The following is a 22,210-nucleotide window of genomic DNA, read 5'->3' on the forward strand; positions in this document are numbered from 1 at the left end:
GGGAAATTCCCTTATTCCGAATAGGACTCCTTGCAAGCAAAGGGAAAAGTTGATAGCTATGCAAGTGGCAGAAAGAGTGGTCCAGATGTCCACAGGCTGCTCTCTACATAGCTTGGTGACTAAAAAGCTGTGTGCAAGACAGGCAGGCTTGTATACAAGCATTTTAAGGGCTGAGGGTCCTGCTCCATTTGCTTTTTATCTGTTTGGCTGCTGCAAATTAGAGAACAGACTATCTGAAAGCAAGAAGCAAAATATTCTCCGCATCAATATCTTCATCTTGAATGTGTCAACAACTCTGGGTAGAAAAGTGTCAAGTTTTCACTTGCAGTTCTAGTGTACTGCGGACTTTGATCTAGTCTCCGGGAGTGTGGAGGGCATTTTAAATATACCGAGCAGATAATGCTAACTCTTGCATGAGACAGACCTTAGCAGGAACACTCAGGACGGAACAAAATCTGTCAAGTTGACCACATGTGTTACACAAACATCTTAAGCAAAAAGGGGAGCAAACATAAACTGGAGGTTGCCAATTCAACTGGAAAGAGGCAGGGTGGTGTAGTGGTTGTAGTGCAGGTCTTGGTCATCAGGGCTTGCCTAGTACTGTGCAATGTTTATATTCACCCACTTATGAAACAAACTGATCTTAAAAACATCTGGAACGAACTGGAAGACTGCATTCTCTTTGTCTCAAATAAGTTTCCCTCTGCCTCCTTAATTATTGGCGGGGATTTTAATGCAAGGCTAGGCCACTCAGACGAACAGTTAATCAAGGAAAGTGGAATGGGTCCCCTAAATGCTAATGATGAACACTGGCCCCTATTCAGGCGTCACTCACTTGACCCAGTTACCAATTTTGCTGGTACATGTCTTTTTTTAATGGCACTTAGATTAAACCTTGTTATCTTAAACGGCCTCTCCTTGGGAGACTGCCCTGGCCAATTTACTTACTGGTCAGGCTTAAGGCACTCTGTTATTGACTACATCCTTGTCTCCCAAGAACTCTTTGATGAATATATTGAATTTACTGTAGACATAAGAACCGAAAGTGACCATTTACCCCTAAATCTTAAAAGGACTGAATTTTGGGAACCCTCTAGATGCGGGCTTGCCCCGCAGACTCCTGATCCTAGTGCTTTACAACAAATAGGCAAATACAGAATTAAATGGTCCCCTTATGTTAATAACAATTTTGGTATTTGGATACAATCAATGGAAGGTCAACTCCTCTGGGCTGATTTGACTTCCAACGACACTGAAGAGACCTCCCCAATTGACCATTATAACACATTAATCCGAAAACTCCAACCGTTATTGTCAAGACCCAGAAGATCTAACCAAAATGACTTCCCTACCAACAAAAAATGGTTTGACCACGAATGCACTCAGGCAAAACTTATACTCAGGGAATGCTTTAAGGTCTTCCAGCAAAATCCTAACCCTATCACTAAATTAGAGTTACAACTTAAAAAAAGAACTACAAAGAGCTATTAAAAACCAAAAAAAGAACTGCAGACTCTCTCATTTGGCAGGCCCTCATAAAAGCGTCAATAGAAAAAGATAATTCCAACTTCTGGAAAATTATCTCCAGTCAAACCAAAGCTCCTAATGAGGGCACAATAATTCCTGCAAATTCATGGGAAGAGCACTATAAAGGGCTGTTTAGGGAACATCGTCCTTCTGCACCGCTTAACATCCCCTTAGATAATGCTACACCATGGCCCCCAACATCAGAAACTGAAATCACTTCGCTAATCCTACAAATGAAATCTGGCAAAGCTCCAGGAAGTGATTTCATTGTCGCTGAACTTTTGAAAGCGCAAATAAACTGGTGGGCCCCGGTCCTTGCAAATCTATTTTCATATATAGATAAGACGACTGAAATCCCTAAAGATTGGGGACTAGCTATAATTGTTCCCATATTTAAAAAGGGCAACCCCTCTGATCCATCCAATTATAGACCAATTAGTCTCCTGAATGTGATCTGTAAACTTTATACAAAACACCTATGCCTAAAACTATGTGAATGGTTAGATCATAACAACTTGCTAGAAATTGAACAAGCAGGGTTTACATCCGGACGTTCCACCATTGATCACTGCTTAGTGCTTGATTACTTTGTCTATAAGTATGCGAAACATTGGAAAAAGTCATTATATGCGGCCTTTGTGGACCTAAAGGCAGCATTTGATTCTGTATCCAGGAGTAGGCTCTGGGCCAAATTGGCCAATATGGGTATCAACAGAAGGTTATTACTTCTGATGATTAAGCTTCATGAGAACAATACCCTCCAGATAAGACTTGCACAGGACGGCAGACTCTCCAGAGAAATCCCAGTCCAAAGAGGAGTTAGACAAGGATGCCTATTAGCCCCACTCCTATTTAACATCTATGTTAACTCCCTGGCCACATGCTGCCGTGAAATTGAAACCCACCCCCCTGTGCTCTCTAACGGCAGAAAAGTACCAGTCTTAATGTATGCGGATGATGCTGTTCTTCTCTCTCAAACCAAAGTGGGTCTGAAACGTGCCCTAGGAAAGTTTAGTGACCAATGTAACACTGAACTGTTAACAATCAACTTTGCCAAAACCAAAATTGTACATTTTAACCGCTCCTTCAGGAAGGATAATTGGAGCGTAAAGGGAAACGCCATTGAACAGACTAAGACCTTCCAATACTTAGGCATTACTTTCTCTTATAATGCCAAATTGTCAACACACCTGACCACATCAGCTATATCAGCAGAAAGAAGTGCAAATGCTATCCTTAGATTATTCAGAAGGAAAGGTGCGGGCTTCCTCCCGATGGCCCTAACAGTCTTCCAAGCAAAATCTTTAGCCCAACTTCTATATGGCTCTCAAATTAACCCTTCTGCCAACCTTAAGACCCTTGAAACAGTACAATCTAAATTCTTAAGATCATTATTTGCTACTCCTAAGTGTACACCTAATGCAGTCTTGAGGCAAGAGGCAGGACTGCCCAGAGTGGAATTAAAAGTCTGGGTACAAGCAATATCCCTCTGGCTGAAAATCCACTACAATCCTAAGGGTCTATTACCTTGTTTCCTGGCCGCAGTTCCCTATCCTCCTTGGCTTATGCAAATAACTAACAAGATCAAACAAATTGGTCTAAACCCTGAAAATCTTTTTATTGGAACTCTGAACAAGGCAAAAGCTATTGTCACTCGGAGACTTTATGATATCGAATTACAACAAGAAGGCGCCCTACTCCCGGAGACGTATAGATGTTTAAAAGCTTGGCCTAATTTTGCAGCTGCCCCTTACTTAACCAACATCACTAACGAAGCCTATAGATGGGCTTTCTCTAGAGCCCGCTTTGAGACAATGCCCTCAGCAGTGCTGTACGGCAAATTCACGCGGGTTCCAATGCATGCGCGTCTCTGCCCTTGTATGTCTAATAAGGTAGAATCTGTCACACACACTCTTCTATTCTGCGAATTTTATAGTGAAGAACGAGTTCAACTTATTTTACCGCTTCTATCAAAATTTATACCCCTTCAATATTATTTGGAATCCTGCCCTGAAATTCTCCGAAAATACCTCCTGGAAGATTCCTCAAGCTCAATATCATATGAGGTGGCTAAATTTTGCACTTTAGTAATTAGGAAGCGTAAATCTCTTCTGTTGAATGGCACACTGCGAAGTTCCCTTGCGTAACCATTTTCCTTTTCTGAGGTTGTTGTTGATTTCTTCTTGTCTGATCTTGTGGGGTTTAGTGTCACTGGCTTTGGCCGCAATAAAACTTGAAACTTGAAAAGGACAGCATGGTTTTCATGAAGCAGAACTCTGTCCTGATACCAGTACCAAATTATTTTAGTTTCTTTTCGATTTTTATAGTTCTTTAGATATACCCTCTGTTTTAATACTGTTTAAGTTTCCAAAATGTTTTATAGATTCTAAATGATTGTGCTCCACCCTACTTATGCTGGTCTATGACCGTAATAAAGATTTGAAAGATTTGACTGTGCACAGAATGCTGAAGAATGCCTGATGACCAGCTGATTGCTAGAGCTTCTGTGCACAGTGCTATGCAAAAGCAGTCACCTGACACTAGGGAGTTGCCGCATGATTGACAGGTGGGCCCACCTGTCATACCTGTCTCAACGGGGAATAATAGAATCATAGAGTTGGAAGGGACCATGAGGGAGATAAGGATCCAGCCCAAGTTTGATCCAGTTCCTCCCCACCCAGAACAGGGTGCAAATTCCCACTCAGCCATGAAGTTAAACTATGGATCCCACGGGGGGCAGTGGCAGCCACCAACTTGGACGGCTTTAATAGAGGACTGAACAAATTCACAGTGGCCTTGCCTCCATAGTCAGAAGCAGCAATGCTTCTGAATACCAGCTGCAGGAAACCACAGGACAGGAGAGTTCTTGAGTTCGGATTCTGATTGCTGGCGTCCCAGAGGTGTCTGGGTAGCAACTGCAGTTACAAGATGCTGGACTAGATGTCCATGGGCCTGATCTATCAGGACTCTTATGCTCTTATGGGTGTCTCTTTCAACCTTACCTACTTCACAGAATTGTTGTTAAGATGAAATGGAGGAGCAGGAGAAGCATTCATGCCACTTTTGAGCTTATTGGAGGAAAGATAGGATAGAAATGCAACAAATGAAATAAATAAAGACAGGACAAGGGCCAGCCAAAGGGCAACAGACATGTCTGCTTGGTTGGGGATGTGAAGTGGGTATAGAAGCAGACTGGGCCAACCTTCCTTCACTTCCTGCTGCATGGGTTCTCACCCCCTCCAGACTCCAGCACAGGTGAAAACCACAATGAATTATTCAGATCAAAGAGACAAGCTGGTGGGGCAGACCATGTGCCACAAAGCTGGTACAGTAGATGAATTTCTTGCCTGTAAGTCAGCAACAGCATCATGGTATCTTCTGCCATTTCTACAACAGGGAAACTTCTTTCCCTATCATGCATGTGCTTTATCTCTCACTCTCTCAACAGAAAAAGAGGGACGAAGTGGGAGAATGCAAAGCAATGTCAATACCCAGATGGCTATGGGATGCGTCAGCGCTGTCATGAGGTTGACAAACAAGCCAGAGATGACAGTTTGCTAGAAGGCAGAGGCTGCATACGAATGCTCCATCCATGATGCCAGAACACAGTGAAGGAAAAAGAGATTCCTGGTATCAGAACTGCTGTGCAGGAATCCCACCAAGGGGACAGAATCGAGCTGAGGCTGTCTTGGTCTGTTGACTCAACTGTTAAAACTATAATGGAACTTGGTTAGCAATGCTTGCTGCTCAGGGAACAGCTAACACAATAACTTTAGAAGAGGCTGGTGGATCAGGCCAGTGACCCATCTAGTCCAGCATCCTGTTCTCACAATGGCCAACCAGATGCTCCCCTGGGAAACCTGCAAGCAGGACTCAAGTGCAATAGCCCTCTCCCTTCCTGCGGTTTCTAGCAACTGTATTCAGAAGCATTATTGCCTCCGAGCGTGGAAGTAGAGCAGAACCATTGTGGCTCGTAGCCACTGATAGCCCTCTCCTTCATGAGTTGGTCAAATATTTTTTTCAAAGCCATCTAGGCTAGTGGCCACCACTGCCTCCTGTGGGAGCAATTTCTGGACTGCCCAAACCAAGTGTCACATGAGTGACAGAAGAAAATAAAAACCAGAAATCACCTTATGGCACTTGCAGATTGAACAGAATTTATTAGGGCACAAACTTTCATGGGCTATACCTCTCCTTCATCCGATGGAAGGAAATAAGAATATCCTTGCTGGATGAGACCAAGGACAAGAGCATTCTGTTCCAAACACAGAGCAGATATATGACTCTCTGGAAGTCCATAAGCATGACAGCATAAAAAGAGCCCTGCAACTGGATGAGGCCAAAGGCCCATCTAGTCCAGCACCCCTTTCTGAAAGTGGGAAGCCCACAACAAGCAGGACCTGATGCAACAGCACTCTCCCCACTTGCAGTTCCCAACAACTGGGGTTCAGGGGCATACTTCCTCTTAAAACAAATGAAAGCTGGGAATCTAGGAATTATGGTTCATCTAGATGGAAGGGGCAACTTCCCCCTTTGCCTGTTCTCCCAGTGGATGCCTACGCAACCTGATGATTAAGCCCCTTTAAGCCCCAGTTTTAGTGCAGTACTTGGGTTAGACCCTTGGGCAACCCTGGAGAGCACTATTCCCATTTTACATATTGCAAGCTGAGTCTGAGAGACAGTGACATGCTTATGGACATTCTACATAGAAACACATCCATGGAGTTCAAGGCAAGGATTTTGCAGGGGAGGCCTGGAATGGTTGCTCTGCAGGGCTGCAGTTGGGGGTGGCAATCTTTGTGAGCCAAGATTTATTTTCTTTAATCGACCACATAGACAGGGATCTCCTCTGGGCAGCTATCTCATTTCCCTATGAAAAATGGTGCATATGGCTAAAAACATGCACATTTCTCTGATATCCTTCTAATGAAATTGTATTCATCCTGCACTGCAAAAGTCAATTTATCTGATGATGCAGCAGCAGCAAATAATGGGTGGAGCAGACAAACAGGTAGGCTTGGAAAATTAATTTTTCTCTGCTCTCCAAATAAGCATATCACTTTGATGCCAAGTTGCATCAATATTGCAGTCTTTTCTTTTTTTGCTTCTTTCACATATCAGCGGTTCCTTTGGTTTCTGCAGTTACAGCTTGATGGGCAACCAATGAATCAGCCGACCTGTTTTCAGCACTAATTGATCATGGTTTGCCATTCCACTTGCTCCTTCCACTCCATTTGCCTGTTTAATACCCACTTCAGGCATGAGAAATATTCCCCGAGTCGCTGAGGCTTGCTGGCAAAAGGACCATCAGCTATACATGGCTGAGGCTTTTCAACTTTCCCATTAAACCTCTGTGCAGAGCCAAAAAGGCCATAGACCTGCAAAAGGCTAGAGCACTAAGAGGGATGACGAGAGGCAGAAACAAAAACCCCGCTCCTCTTTTTTCTGGGAATGTCCTCCCCCCCCCCCCGCCTTAGCTCACTGTAAGTTCTTAGGAATTAAGGGGGTGGAGAGAGGAGGTAGGCAACAGGAGTGGGCTTTGGTGCATATGGCATGCTCTGGAACTGGTAGATCATTCTTGCGTTGATGGCAAAGCCTATTTTTACTGGGTTTTTTGCCTTCTGTGCTCAAATCAAGCAGCCTCCCACACCAGGAGGACTGACTGCAGCACAAGCTTCTGGAAAAGAACAGTCACCAAGGTGCACTCTCTCTCTTTAACCTTCTTGGTGGAGAAGGATGTCACAGCATTCAAAGGGGGAGCTCACCCTCCACCATGGCAAGACTAATGGAAAGAGTTCGTTTACCCAATCTGTCATGACCCTGGAGTAGAGTGAAGACTCCTTAGCAGAAAGGGAAGGGCATGCAAGGTCGGCCCCAGAAACATTCTCAGATGAACCTGAGAGGCCAGTGTGCACTCCTTCTGGCCCGAGGATATTGGACTGCCATCCTCCAATACAAAGGTCTGCACTACAGAAGACCTAAGTGCCTCCCTTCTCCATCTCAGTATGAGATTACGGGAGAAGGCTGGGCTCCTTTAAGCAGAGCAGTCTTGCAAGCATGGGTGGGCCTAGCAATTAGGTTGCAGCAGCTCCTGCTGCTGAAGCTGGTCTCAACTTCAGCTTGTTCCCTCCTGTGATACCCCACTGGACAGGCTCAAGCCCCCTTCCCATGGGACAGCTGCAAGCTCCTGTCCTCTTTGATTTGGCTTGGCAGTAGGTGAGGTAGAAATACTCCTGCTGGCCCTTTTGGTTAGCTTGCTAACGCCCAGAGAAGCTAGCAACTGTTGGATCTCAGATAAGGAGACAGCAGCCCCCCTGTAAACTCTGTATGAACATGTGGCTAAGAAGTTGCCCTTATCACTTGCCGGGTCCAGAGTTTTGAACGGTCTCAACTCTGCCCCCCTCATAACAATAGAATCATGAAATTGTAGAGTTGGAAGGGATCCCTATGACAAATGGCCATCCAACCTCTGTTTACAAACCTCCAATGAAGGTGAGTCCACAATCTCCCAAGGTTGTGGACTGCTTCACTGTTGAACAGCTCTTACTGTCAGAAAGTTCTTCCTGATGTTTAGTCAGAATCTCCTTTCTTGTAACTTGAAGCTATTGGTTCAAGTCCTACCCTCCACAGCAGCAGCAAACAAGCTTGCTCCATCTTCTATGTGACAATCCTTCAGTTATTTGGAGATGGCTATCGTATCTCCTCTCTGTCTCCTCTTTTCTAGGCTAAACATACCCAACTCCTGCAACCGTTCTTCATAAGGCTTGGTTCCCGGATCATCTTTTGCACACACTCCAGCTTGTCAACATCCTCCTTAAAATGTGCCCAGAACTGGACACAAGACTCCAGGTGTGATCTGGCCAAGGCAGAATAAAGCAGTACTATTACTTCCCTTGGCCAGGACACTATACTTCTGTGGATGCAGGCAGAATAACATTGGGGAGGGGGGCGGTGTTTGCTGCTGCATCACATTGTTACCTCATGTTAATTTTGTGGTCTACTAAGAACCCTAGATCCTTTTCACATGTATTGCTGTCAAGCCAGGTTCTCCCCATCCAGCTTAGGGTAAGCAAATAAGTGTGAGCTGTAGAGAGAGGATTCTGCTTGGGTGTGAGGGAAGGGCAGTTAGGCAGGGTTGTTAGTCCCTAGTACATACATCTATAAATACATGCACGCACATATAACCTCCCTGCACACCAGGGTGGTCCAACCTCTCAGACCAAGTGGGCTGAACACTGAATTAAGTTTCCATATCATAAATCAAGTTAGTTAATATTATTTAATATACACTACTAAATTAATATTAAATCCTACAGAAGCAGAAAAGGCAAATCTTCCTTCCTTCCTCCCCTTGTTCTTTTCCCAGTGTTGAATCTGGGGTCAGAACTACAAATTGTAACATCAGATTGGAATTCCAGATGGTGTGTTCAGGACTTGGAGCAAGTCTCAGTTCATCGATTCCATGTGCTGAGTACGGTATCTGTTCTGACTGCAGCCCTGACTTCATTCCCAACACAGCATTAATGCAGAACAAATTGAGACATAGTCTCTCGATAATTAATTCCAAGATTGCCCAAGATTTGTGGGCGAAGAGGGGCCAGGGCTCCAACATCAGTCAACAATATAGGAGCAAAACCATTAGCAGTGTATGAAGCTAGAAAGGAACTCAGAACAAGAGAGAGCCATATATTTATAAGTGGAATGAGGAGGGGGCAGGATACATAGCACAGCACAACATTTGCACCCCTACTTAAGCAGGAACCTCATTTAAGTCTCTGGGGCTTGCTTCTGAGTAAGTACACAAAACAAGCTCAAGTCTTAAGCACTGTCACCACTTCAGCTAAGAGTCTCCCACCCCACCTGACTTCCAAACACACACATACCCTTTGAGTCCAACTGTAAAGGGGATTCTCCTCAGCCAACCGCCTCCTAGAAAAAGTCAGGAAGAGCCTAATAATTCTGGCATCACAGGACACCCCCCAAGCCCACCTCAAAAAGGGACAGCCCTGTTTAACCCTCCCTCAAATTCCGTGAGGGGACTCTATTTACCTCAGGCAATCCTCTCCCCATAAAGTCACTCTGCCCTTCCAGGTCCCCCCCAAAGACACGCTGCATTTCCTCCTCACTCACCCCACCCCATTATCTGCCACCTGCTCGACTTTGGTCTCCTCAGTGGCTGGCTTCTTTTTATGTGTGGGCAGCAGCAGCATCAACCGCATTCCCTCAAGGCCACTGCCACGCTCCTTGGTCACCATGCTGCATGAGGCATGAGTCTGACCTCGCCAGCAACTCCTCCCAGCAGTCAGCAGAGGGACATGTCAGAGCTAAAGGTGGCAGTCACCATAAGACATGTGCAAGTACCGCCTCTTTCTCCTTTCCCTGCCTGCGTGCCAGCAGCCACTAGGAAAGTGTGTCTTCTCTTTAGCAGTGCAAGAAGAGTCGGCAGACGGGAGCTGCAGCTGGCTTTTACCTATCATGCATTGCTGCTGAGGGCTGCCAAAAAAAGGTGACCCTTGGGCCACGTGTTGGACCACCATGCTGCTCACAATAAGGTAATACATCAGCATGACCACCAACTTGGAATCCTTCTTCTTAACATGCCATGTTTTCTATATACAGGGAGCATTTTACATGGAGGAGCATTCAGGGCTTATCCACACTTCTCTTTTGTCTACATTTTCTAGGCATGTTCTATGCTTTAAAGCTTCACATCCAAGCATCCCTTTTTTGCTCCAGGGCTTCCTCCATGAAAACTCACTCTTTACTGCTAAATTGGAGCAAACAGCAATCCATGGAAAACCTGTGCAATTGGTTGAACTTTAGCTTTAAAGACCAGGTTTTTGCAGGGAAAGCTCTTGGTTTGCAAAGAAAAAAGAAAAAAAGAGCCCTCTGGCACAGAGCTTTAAAGCTAGCACACCTTTGCCCTTTGCCTGGAAAGCGCTATGTGTGGCTAAGCCCACAGACAAGCAAACCCATTTCCTTCCCCAGTGATTCAGCCCAATAGGAGTTGAGTCACATTCCCTTAGTTCCTTCCATACAGAACAACCAGTTCTATCAGAACTCCAGTCCTGTGGATCATATTCACCACGAGTGCATTGCAGAGAGCACTCCCATGCAACCCCCCCCCCCGCGTTTAATTAAAAGCAGCCGCAGAGGCATGAATAAAGCAATCCCATTAACAAATTCCAAAGCTGGGGCTGTGCAAATAAGGGGACTCTGCGAAGTTAAAATGTAAGCAACATAAGAAAAATGTCAGGAAAAAACCAACAATTTTTCATTTCTGCAGCCGGGTCATTTATTGGAAATGTTAAGTATGGCTTGCAGATGATAACTAAGTTGACTGCCCTTTGCGGCATTCCCTCCTTTGCCCCTTAGTGCCCAAAATTTGCATTTTAGTATAGTTTAAGAAAATCACTCGAACATGACTCTCATTTGACTTCGGAAGAAGAAACGCAAATGGGCACGGCCTCATTTGCTGAAGTCTCTGTTGCAATAAAGCTGTGAAGAGGGGCCGTTCTGGAAGGATCATTTGGAGCTGAAGATCAAAGGTGCCAGAGAGGTTGAGTGGCGCCTTTATGACAAAGTTTTAAGACTGTCAACAGGCAACTGTGCCAGATCACTGCCCCACTTGATGAAACATGCTTACTTTAGCACAAGCAACCCCTCCAAACCTCCACTGTTAATATTGGGAAAATGTGAGCTCATACAAAGCTGCCTTCAACGGAGTCAGGCTACTGGGTCCATCTTGCCAAGATGGGCTCCTCCAGCCTTCACCAACCTGGAGCCTGCAAGTGTGGTGTCATCATCGGAGTGCTGGACCAGAACCTAGAAGACCCGGGTTCCAAGTCCTCACTCAGCCCACAAAGCTCACTGGGTGACCTTGGGGATAAAATGTAGACAAGAAGAAATTTCATGCGACCTTGAGCTCCTTGTGGGAAAGGTGCAACATAAATGCAATAAGTTATAATAAATAAACAGTTTTTGGATTACAGCTTCCACCACCCTCACTAGCGGTTGTGCTGACTAGAGCTGGTGGGAACTGCAGTCCAAAGCACCTGGTGAGCACCAGGTTGGGGAAGGCTGCTCTTAATACAATAACAGCCCCTGACAGTTTGGCGACACAGAAACTATTTTACAGTCTTTTGCAAATACCTTTGATTCTCTGCGGCAGAACATCCAGCCACAATAGAAGTCAGCCGAGTGTACAGAGGCAAGCCTAGTAGAAGGAAAAGCTACGTAGGGAAAAAAGGCCTTCTGATGTTATTATTTCTATGATTATCATATATATTGGTATTTATGTCACAGAGTAGCATAAGAAAGAAGCAGGTTGCTGCCCCGATGAATGTACAACCTAAATTTAGAACATGTTTGTGTGCATCTACAATCAAAAAGGGAGAGAAGGGAGAACCAAGGGTAAGAAGAGATGAATTAATGAAAGTCGATGCAGTTTCATGTATTTAAAAGAACACAAATCATTTTTCTTTTCCAGTTGTAGATTAGGACTAAGGGAGCCTTCGCCAGCCTGGTGCCTTCTAGACATTGTATACTTTTTTATTTGTCCATTTCTATCCCACTTTTCCTCCAAGGAGCTTAAGATAGTGTTCGTGGTACTCCCCCCTCCCCGTTTTATTTGCTCAACAGCCCTGCAAGGCAGACTGGGCTGAAGACAGTGAGCTTTGTGGCTAAGTGGGGATTTGAACCCTGGTTTCCCAGGTCCTAGTTCAACACTATAACCACCACATCACACAGGATCTCAGTGCTGGCTATGGCAGAAGGGAGCTGTAGTCCAAACCCCCAGAAGGCACCTGGTTGGCGAGGGCTCAACTAAGGGATGAAGCTAAAATCCATGGAAGGATGTGGGATTTGAGGAAGGATGTGAAGGAGAGGAAATATCTGGCCCTTAGAGTTGGTCTTGGAAGGATCTAGGAGGGCTATTGGGTGGGAGAGACACCCACCCCCATACCCTCTAACACGCCACCAAGTGAAATCAGGACGTGTGTCTTCTGGGGTCATGGGACTCGTGCGAGAGCATGATCCCCTAAAATGGGCATCTTTGGAGTCCATGCTCTCATGCAAGCCAAACAAGACATCCCAGGAGCTAATCAGAAGCCAATATGGCTCCTGTAAATCTGGATGTCCTACTTAAAGTAGTATGCAGTCCCATGGCTTTCACCCTGGTAAGCATGCCAAGACCCTTGGCTCATCTAGATCCCAATTGGGCCTGCTTCAAACATCTGGGCTTGAGGCTTACCTTGCCTTGATCTAGGTCCCACGAAGGTCACTCACACCCCAGTCTGTTGAATGCAGAGGTGCCTGCCAAAAAGGCAAACCTAGGCACTAGCACCTGGCTCCAGGATGAGATGAAAGTTCCACCTGCAGGAAGGAAAGAGGAAGACCCCTCAGTAAGTTCAGAAAACTCTTTGTATGGCACAAAGTTTGGGGAAAGAAAGGGAGAGATTTGCCATCCATGCTCCCCCCCTGTTCATTTTTTGACTGGATTCTCATGCATGCCCCACACATTTCAGAACCACCATAAATTCTCTCCCATTAGCTGGCAAAAAAGCCACATGAAAGCCACAAAATAAAGACTTAGCCCCATCACCAGTTGCAGTCACCACTTATCTATTTTGCTTCTTAACCAAGCCAGGTAAATGAAATGCTCACTTTTCAAAGATGGTGTTGTGCCCAAAGGGAGAGGGGCTTTAGCTCACTTCCCTCTGCAGCACATGCAGAAACTGCAGGACCCACTAATAGTCTTGACAGCTCAATCTGTCAGAGCCTGTCTTTGCATGCAGGGGAAGTCCATAACCCAGGCCATGGGTTGAGACCCACTGGCTCCTCTCACCTGGTTTAGCTGACTGGTGGAAGCCATTCTAAGGGTGTGACCGCTGTCACATGCTGACAGCTTCTAGGAGTCCCATGTGAGAGCTGGGGACCAAAAGTGGGCAAACCACCCCTGAAGGAGCACCACGTGTCCTCCACCAGAGGAACTACACTTCCCCTAACACTTCTTAAACACCAAATAATAACACTAATAATCAATTATTTTCTAAAACAAATATTCTGGCCTTTGAGCCTGCCCGTTCATTGTACTCTTTAATCTGGATGTCATCATGCCACCTTAAGGGACCAGTTTGCACATTTTACTGATTTCAGGAAGGTACTTTTAAGGCTGCCTTTTCCAATAGTTTGTTCAAGGTGGTGTCTAATAAGAAAATAAAGTATGAATAAATCATCCAACCTCATTAACATTGTATGAATTAACATGACAGAATGCTACAGCACAAAGATCTATCCACCCAAAGGCGAATGTGTAAATACTGAGTTTAAAGTACGCATTCCAGAAAGAAAGGAAGATGTGGAACACTTGTTTGCAAAGAAAACCTTTAACATGTGCCTGGAATCTTACATGGTAAGGCTCTTCCAGCATGCCCCCATTATAAGAGCCTCTTCGGGATTTCTGATACCACGTACTGTAATCACACAAGGGAGGGGGCTGTTGAGACAAGAGCATGAGCTGTGTTACACACACACACACACACACACACACACCAGTGTAGAGTGGGTTGCCAATGCTGCTGCTGAAGCGCCCCCCGCCCCACTGAAGCCAAGCAGGGCCATGCTGTGCCACCTGCTCCAGGGCCCAGAGACCACCAGCAGCTGGCAGGGAGGGAAGGACAGGGAGCCAGGGATGAGGCCTGCCAGGATGTGCCCTCTCTCCAGTGTCCTAGAACCACTCAATCAGCATGAAAAGGGAGCTTTTTCAGCCACTGAGAAGAGGTCTTCTCACCCTGTATGCTGACGGGAGCCAATCAAGGTGGAAGGAGGTGAGTCAGTCACTAAGGATGGGCTTCCAGGGTCACTCTGGAGAAGGTGCACAGAAAGACCACTGAGGAGTTGTTCTGTGTGCTCCAAAGCTGAGCATTTAGGTACACTGAAAACATAAGTTTCTTTCAGTTTCAAGAGAATGGTGTGCAAGTTATGTTATGTACAAAGGAGCTTCAAGGAAAACACAACTTGGCTTACCACTCTAAAAGAAGATATTAGAGCACTCAAAATCATTTCCCCATGTACATGCACAGAAAATAGATCTAGCTGAAAGGCAACACATGGAGATCTGCACTGATCATTGCAATGCATCTATTATTATTATTATTATTATTATTATTATTATTATTATTATTCTGCATAATCTTAGACGGTTGTATATCTTAGAAGGGGATTGTCACAGGAGCATGCCTGCCAATAATCACACAGGTCAAAGATGGAGTTAAATCTTTACTAGCAAAAAACATGAACTCCACAGTCTTGGTTAAGTGTCAGGCCTAATGAGCAGAGTAGCTCATTCCCAGTGGTCTTCCTCCATGTAAATCAGTTGCCAACACCGAAAGTCCCTGCCTCCTTACCACGGCTTTCCTCAAGCAACTGAAGACTCCACCTGCAAGCAACTAACCTCTCTTCTGCCCTTTTCATGCCTCTTCTGGTTCCGGGAGACAAGGGGGCAGGGGAGCTCATCACAGCAGGAGGGGGAGACACTTGTGACCACCAGCCAGACTCATCTCTTGGCCTCCCTCCTCTCACTCTTCTGCTTCAGCTTCTGCCTCTGATTCTGGACTTCTCTCTGGCGCAGACTCTCCCTGTTCACTAAGCCCTGTTACCACTTCAGCTTCTGGCACCTCCTCTTCCCAGTCTTCCCTCTCATCTCCCTCTGACCACTCAGCATTGTGCAGTTACCACTCCCCAGGCTCTGAGCCTTCTCCCCTTGAGGGTTCCCCAAATGGTTCTTCTTACCATTCTTCTGCATCCAACTAGTTCGTGACAGGGACATGGCTGTGAGGGGGAGTGGGTGGAGTATCATGAATAGATCCTGCCCTTCTGAATTTGCCAATACACCAATGCCCCACACCTGAAGGTGAACCCCTTTTTTGCACCCAATTTACAAAATAGCCACACAGATGTGTAAAATTCTGCATGCTCCTTTAAAAGAAGAAGAAGAAGAGTTTGGATTTGATATCCCGCCTTTCACTCCCCTTCAGGAGTCTCAAAGCGGCTAACATTCTCCTTGCCCTTCCTCCCCCACAACAAACACTCTGTGAGGTGAGTGGGGCTGAGAGACTTCACAGAAGTGTGACTGGCCCAAGGTCACCCAGCAGCTGCATGTGGAGGAGCGGAGACACGAACCCGGTTTCCCAGATTACGTGACTACCGCTCTTAACCACTACACCACACTGGCCCACAGAAGCAGAAACTGGGAAAGGACTGTGCCCTTTCCATGCCGCACATTTCATCTGTGCTTGCTCTTTCAACTTGATAGCATTCATGTGCGTTTTTTTATGTTCAGGAAGACAGAAACATAAAGAAGGAGAGCCTTTGCCCTTCACCCAAGGGTACAGATTGATATTTGCTTGCAAGGGAGTGAATCTCTGAACTGGTAAAAGCAAAGGTTTAATTAATTAACGAGAAAAGCTGGCAGAGATATTTAAGAAGAGGCAATTATAAGAGTGGGAGCAATACTGTGGGAGAAAGTATACAGAAGAGAATTTGCATAAAACTTCTCTCTGGGTGTCTTTAAAAGCAGCATCTTGGAAATGAGCCCACTGAATGAAAACTCCTTTGCGGGCACTTTCACGGGAAGCAGAGCCGTTTCATGGGGTATTGATACCTCTGGGCTTGGAAGCACCTTACATATGCATTTTTTAAAAAGAAAAAACCAGTGACGGCCTGGATGGTTGCTTTACTCCAACCATGCACCCCCCCCATCCATTTTCTAGACAAGTCATAATAAGAAACTATACTACAGTGGTACCTCGGGTTAAGTACTTAATTCGTTCCGGAGGTCCGTACTTAACCTGAAACTGTTCTTAACCTGAAGCACCACTTTAGCTAATGGGGCCTCCTGCTGCTGCTGCGCCATCGGAGCACGATTTCTGTTCTCATCCTGAAGCAAAGTTCTTAACCTGAAGCACTATTTCTGGGTTAGCGGACCCTGTAACATGAAGCGTATGTAACCTGAAGCATATGTAACCTGAGGTACCACTGTACTAGGCATTTAAGTTTAGCACCATCAGCCAGCTAGGACAGAATAGCAAAGAGAATGTTTCATGATCAGAAAGGGGGTGGATTGGACGACCCTTGTGACCCCTCCCAACTCTACAATTTTATGGTTCTATGATTTGCAGCGTGACATAGAATTGGCCCCAGACATATTTTTAACTTGGATTCCAAACTTCACCTACAGAGTGGCAGTGTAGGTGTCTTGACCCAAGCTCTTGGCACAGCAGCCATGTTTCAGTGCCTTCCCCTCAGTTTCCCCCCAAAATCTAGCAGACAGAACTCAGTGTTTAGAGGGAAACGCCTAGGTTATTCCGTCAGCTGACCCTCAAGGGCCACCCGGATGCCCCTGGCCCTCTAAAGCAGCAGCTGCCCTCTTTGCTGCTGCTGCTGCTCAGGTGATTCCTGTTCAGCTGAAATGGGGAGGGGAAGATGAGAGGGAGGGCAATCTTAGTCCTGCAGGAGCCAGCCAAAGGACCATCAAATCCAGGGCCAACAAGATGCCTATGGGAACCCTGCAAGAAGTGCCTAAACACAAGAGCCTTCCCCCCCCCACTTGTGACCCCCAGCAGCTGGCCTTCAGAAGGCACAACGCAGTCGGGGATAACCTTATCCTCCAGGAATCTGTCTTTTAAAACCACCCAAGCCGGCAACCCCCATTACCTGTTGTGGGAGCGAGTTCCACATGTGATATGCAAATAAGTACTTTCTTTTCTCTGTCCTCCTGAATCGCCTCACCTCCTGCTTCACTGGACGGCCCCAAGTTCTAGTGCTATGAGGGAGGGAGGAAAAATTTCTCTATCCACTTTCTCCACACAGTGCCTAATTTTTTTTTACACCTCTATCATTTCCCCTCTTACTTGTCTTTTCTCTAAACGAAAAAAGCCCCAAATCTTATAACCTTTCCTCTGAGGGGAGCTTTGCAGCTGTACAATATCCTTTTTTTGCGCTGAGGTGACTAGAGCTGTACACAGTACTTTCAAGTGCTGTCACACCACAGACTTGTATAACAGCATTATGATATTATAACATTCCCCTGGGTGATCTTCTCCCCCTCCACCAGCAGATCAGGAATCATTTGAGCAGCACAGAATAGGGAGCGCTCTCTCTCTCTCTCTGATTGCAGGGGGGGGGAAACCCCCAAATCGAGTTACAAAAAAATTGTGAAGATGGTGGATGGGTGAGCAACCTCACACACCTTGGGGTATGTTGCTCCTGACCACTTTCCCCCAAAGGGAATACAGAACTTGAGAGGAGTGGGAAGGATTCCCAATCTGGCATATAGGAGGACATTGTTACAGGTCTTTGGTCTCCACAGTAGAAACTATTGCAAATGGAATTCTCCACCCATCCAATAATTCATCTCTACCTGCTTGGTCCCCAGTAAGTAATGTTGTGCATGCCCCAATCGCTGAGCAGCGAGAGGCTTCAGGGGTGCCTACACTTTACTCAGGAATTGGTTTCCTTGAACTGAAGGCAAATGGAGATTGTGGTGCCTTTAGAATATATGGTTTTATTTGAGCATAAGATGGAAGGGCTCACAGCATTAACACCCCAACAAATCTTGCCTCCCTAGTAGAGTTCCAAAGAAGTTCCAAACTCAGCTTTGGGTCCAGCACAAAGCAAGACACGCCTCTGCATTCAGCTTCCAACACCAGCCAAAACCTCATGCTCACACAAAAAATTCCCTTGACCTATTGCTTTCCATCCTAGGATGATGTGGCATCCAGCCAAGTGAGGTGGAAAAATGCCATGCCCATTTGTCTCTATGGCAACTTCTTTGGCCATGCAAATAGTAGCATTTAACTGGATAGCCAAGGCTGGTTCAGTAGCCTCTTCTACTGGATTCCAAACTTTATTAGATACAGGATCACAAGCCTGGAAGGAACCCACAGATATCATCCACACTGACCCTCAAACCTATAACAATGATATGAAGAGAGACAATGAGCAACATCCCATTATGCCTGGGGTAGCCAAATGAATAGCTCCACAAAGAGTGCTAATATTCAGGTCAGGGCAATACAAAATTGAAGAAAACTAATCACAATGGATTTAATCCAGATTATATCAGTTGAACTCAGATGCCATTGAAATCAATTAGACAAGTTGGTCATCATCATGACTTAACTCTCTTTGATGGAGACACAGTTTGGCTGATTTAGTCTGGATTCAACCTACTGTATTCTGAAGCCTCTCTCTAAAAGCAAAGCCCATCATTTTATGTTTCTCCCCCCCCCCAAAAAAAAAAAATCAGGACAAAGCAAAGGGAAAATATGTAGGAAAATGCAATGTGTTTACAAGAGAATAAATCAACTTTTAGATGAATACAGATGAACTCCCATGATGGATGGGAGAAATATTACATCAGGAAAGCTTTTACATGGAAAGAGTAACAGATAGGTTTATCAGGTCCTCTAGCTGATTTAGCAGAATATTTTAATACCTAAAACTGAGTAATATTTCATTCTTTCTTCTAATATGAACACAGTCCTTTGACTCCAAAGTAGCCCTGCTAAGCAAAACAGACATGCTCTGTAGTTAAGTGGGTATATTTGATAATAGCTTTTCTTTCTATCCAAGAGCCTATGATTTAGGTCCATGTTGCCTGCTAGCATCTTTCAGAGCACAGTGCCAACAAAACAAAGCTATAAACTTCAAATATTGTCAGCAGCATTGGGGTTGATCTGAAAGGGAGGAATCCCCCAACCCCAAGACTTTAAACAGCTGGAATTAATTTTTGTGAAGTGTATAAAAGCATTCACCCATTCAGAGTGAGGAGAGATTAGTTGCTGTCACTTTGAACTGGTTTTCATGACCAAATATGAATTCAATCTGTAGAATTATCTTAGCATTGCTCCAGAATCACTTCCAAGGAAAAAGCAGTCCCAGTTACTGATCAGGCTGTGAATGTAGTGCAGTGCAGACAGCAGTAATGTTGATGGTGGGCGAGTGGGAAAACATGTTTCCCTCTCACAAAAAGCCTTATTTGCCCAGCCAGGGCAGAAGGATTGTTGCAAGAAAGACACAGCAGGATGGAATTGCTTAACCCCTCTCCCACTTTGTTTAGTCGTTTAGTCGTGTCCGACTCTTCGTGACCCCATGGACCAGAGCACGCCAGGCACGCCTCTCCCACTAGGGGTGGGCAAATTTCAGTTTAGTGCAAATTTGGCCCCATAAACACACTTTTGTGGAACCATTTCCCTTTACTGTATATTGTACAGTTCTACATTTATAAGGACACTCTCCCTTAATATATATATTTCCACAGACTTCATTAGGCTGGAGGGCTGCATTGCAAAATTCAGAAGCACTTCAGTTCACATCTTGTTTTGGGATGTGTGAATTAGGTAAATGCAACCTGAATCAAATCTATCCTGTGCCCATATCTCCCTCCAACCCACTAGTTCTCCACTACAGACTCCTCCAAACATATTTACCAGACAATTTTAATCATGTTGTCCCACCTCAACCAGACTCAGAAACTGGAAATAAACACAACTTCAGCAGGGAGTGGGGTTAACTGCCTCAGCAGAGGACGTTTGCAATGGAGAAAGGTGCAATAGGGATGATGCTAATTTAGCCTTCTCCCCGCTTCCACCCCAGATACGTTCATCTCACAGCAGACTGCAGCACATTTCAAGAGAGAGCAGCAAAAGAGGATGGGAGAAATCTTAAGATACTGCCGTCCATGCCAGACTTTGCAACTGCAAAAGTGGTGGGTAGCCTGCTTCCTCCCACCAAAGGAGTCAAATAATTTGGATACTTAGGGTTGGTGTACAAGCCTACAGTTTCTTGTTTTTTATTTAAAACATCAAGAACATTATGCACAGCCACCTGCCCTTCACACCAAGCCCATTTTTCGAGAGAAGGATTTGCACCTCGCAGGCGTTATATTTGGCAGTAATCAAAATGCAAGCCACGGACAGCCAGCCACAGGCAAAGAAAGAATAGAAAATATGCCAGATGTATTAGAGACAGGGAAAACATAACTGACAAGGCAGAGGGATATGGGTGGTGATGGTGGGAAAGAACTGACAGGATGGATGAAGGAAATGCCAATGAGACTGGAGGATGGTTGTCAATCAGCCAAAAAGTCCTACTTAAGCCAGCCTCAGTTCACACAAATGTCAGCCTTTAAATAAAGTTAGTCTTCCACTCTCACTTCACAAACTAGGAAGAGCATAGTTACTGCTGACCTTTAAAGCCCTAAATGGCCTTGACCCTGAAGGAGCATATCCATTTTCATTGTTCAGCCCAGACACTGAGGTCCAGCTCTGAGGGCCTTCTGGCAGTTCCCCATTGTGAGGTTATAGGGAGCCAGCCAGAGGGCCTTCGCAGTAGTGGCGCCCACCCTGTGGAATGACCTCCCATCAGTTGTCAAGGAGATAACAACCATATGACTTTCTGAAGACATCTGAAAGCAGCCATGTATCGGGAAGTTTTTAATGTTTGGTGTGTCTTTATATTATGCTGGAAGCCACCTAGAATGGCTGGGGCAACTCAGTCAGATGGACAGGCTGCCATTATTATTATTATTATTATTATTATTATTATTATTATTATTCCAGTTGTGTCGAGTGCTAGGATCCTGGATTTTAGCTGAGCAAAAATGGAGATGTTTAACCTGCACATCTGGTGGAGCTTGTTAGATTTGATGGAGCTCAGTTGATGCCTTATGCCTCAATACCTTGTGCTCCCTACACACATCTACTCAGACCCAACATTCATCACCTGAGGCCCTTCTTCATGTACCCTTTTGGGGAAAGTGAAGAGGATGGTTACTGAGTTCAATTGCATCCATATTTATATAAAGCAATTAAGCCTGCAACTGAGGGGGTATTCCTAGCCAGAAGAAGAAAGGGAATGATTCTTACTCCAGGAAGATCCTACTGGGGTGTAGGGAAACTGCACTAAAGGGTCGCCAATGACTGCCAAGACAATGAACAGTGAAAAATATGGTTCCTTGGGATTGTTTGAGAAATTTTGCACATGGAGAGAGAAAGCCACCAACATTTGGGAATGGAAAAGTTCTGAAAGAACTTTAGCCTTAGCTCAATTTTAAAACAGGCCTTGATAGAAAAGTGGGGGAGACTATAAAAGTGCAACAAGCTGACAGTTATTTAGCCTATTATTATATTTTGACAACCATGGAAAGGATTGTATGGATTTATTTGGATTTATTACTATACATATTTCCTCGAACAATGGGTTTTGTTCTTAAGGAGAGCCTCCTATGCATTTGTTCACAGCAAATCAGAGTACATAATGTAAAGTGAGAATTGGTCCTCGCTTGCCAAGCATAACAATAAATTCTAGATCTTTAGTGTTGGCCCAAGACATTTCTGATAGCTGAGGGACATTCAACAATACTCTGAAGCTGGGGGCATCCTTGGCTAAATTTTTATCTATTGCCCAAAGAATCACAAATCAGCAGATTAGACTTGTTTTGATTTCATAATAAATAATAACTGTTTGTGCTCATAAATCGATTCTGGGAGATATGAACAAACGGATATGAACAATCCTGCCCTCTGTCCATAGTATCAAATTCTGCCTCTGGAATGCACATCCAGTAACTACTAGGACAAGACAAGGACCTCTGCATGACAGTCACGTACCCCACAGGCAG

The 22,210-nt window shown here is 45.1% G+C and overlaps 1 protein-coding gene across 12 annotated transcripts in view; it reads right to left on the reverse strand.

The window, feature by feature from the left end:
- Nucleotides 1-22,210, reverse strand: part of LOC309523559 (5-hydroxytryptamine receptor 2A-like) — a 266,095-nt gene that overhangs the window by 98,901 nt on the left and 144,984 nt on the right. For 7 of the 12 annotated variants that reach the window (XM_082207468.1, XM_082207459.1, XM_082207466.1 and 4 more), the window contains exons 2-3: nt 12,779-12,900; nt 11,680-11,759 (exon numbers count right to left, since the gene is read on the reverse strand). The gene's annotated coding sequence lies outside the window, so the exon portion shown is untranslated. The remainder of the gene's footprint in view (nt 1-11,679; nt 11,760-12,778; nt 12,901-22,210) is intronic. The other 5 variants (XM_082207460.1, XM_082207469.1, XM_082207461.1 and 2 more) reach the window with 1 other exon arrangement.

The sequence above is a fragment of the Podarcis vaucheri genome (genome assembly GCF_965113315.1).
Source record: "Podarcis vaucheri genome assembly, chromosome: Z".
Classification (NCBI taxonomy): domain Eukaryota; kingdom Metazoa; phylum Chordata; class Lepidosauria; order Squamata; family Lacertidae; genus Podarcis; species Podarcis vaucheri.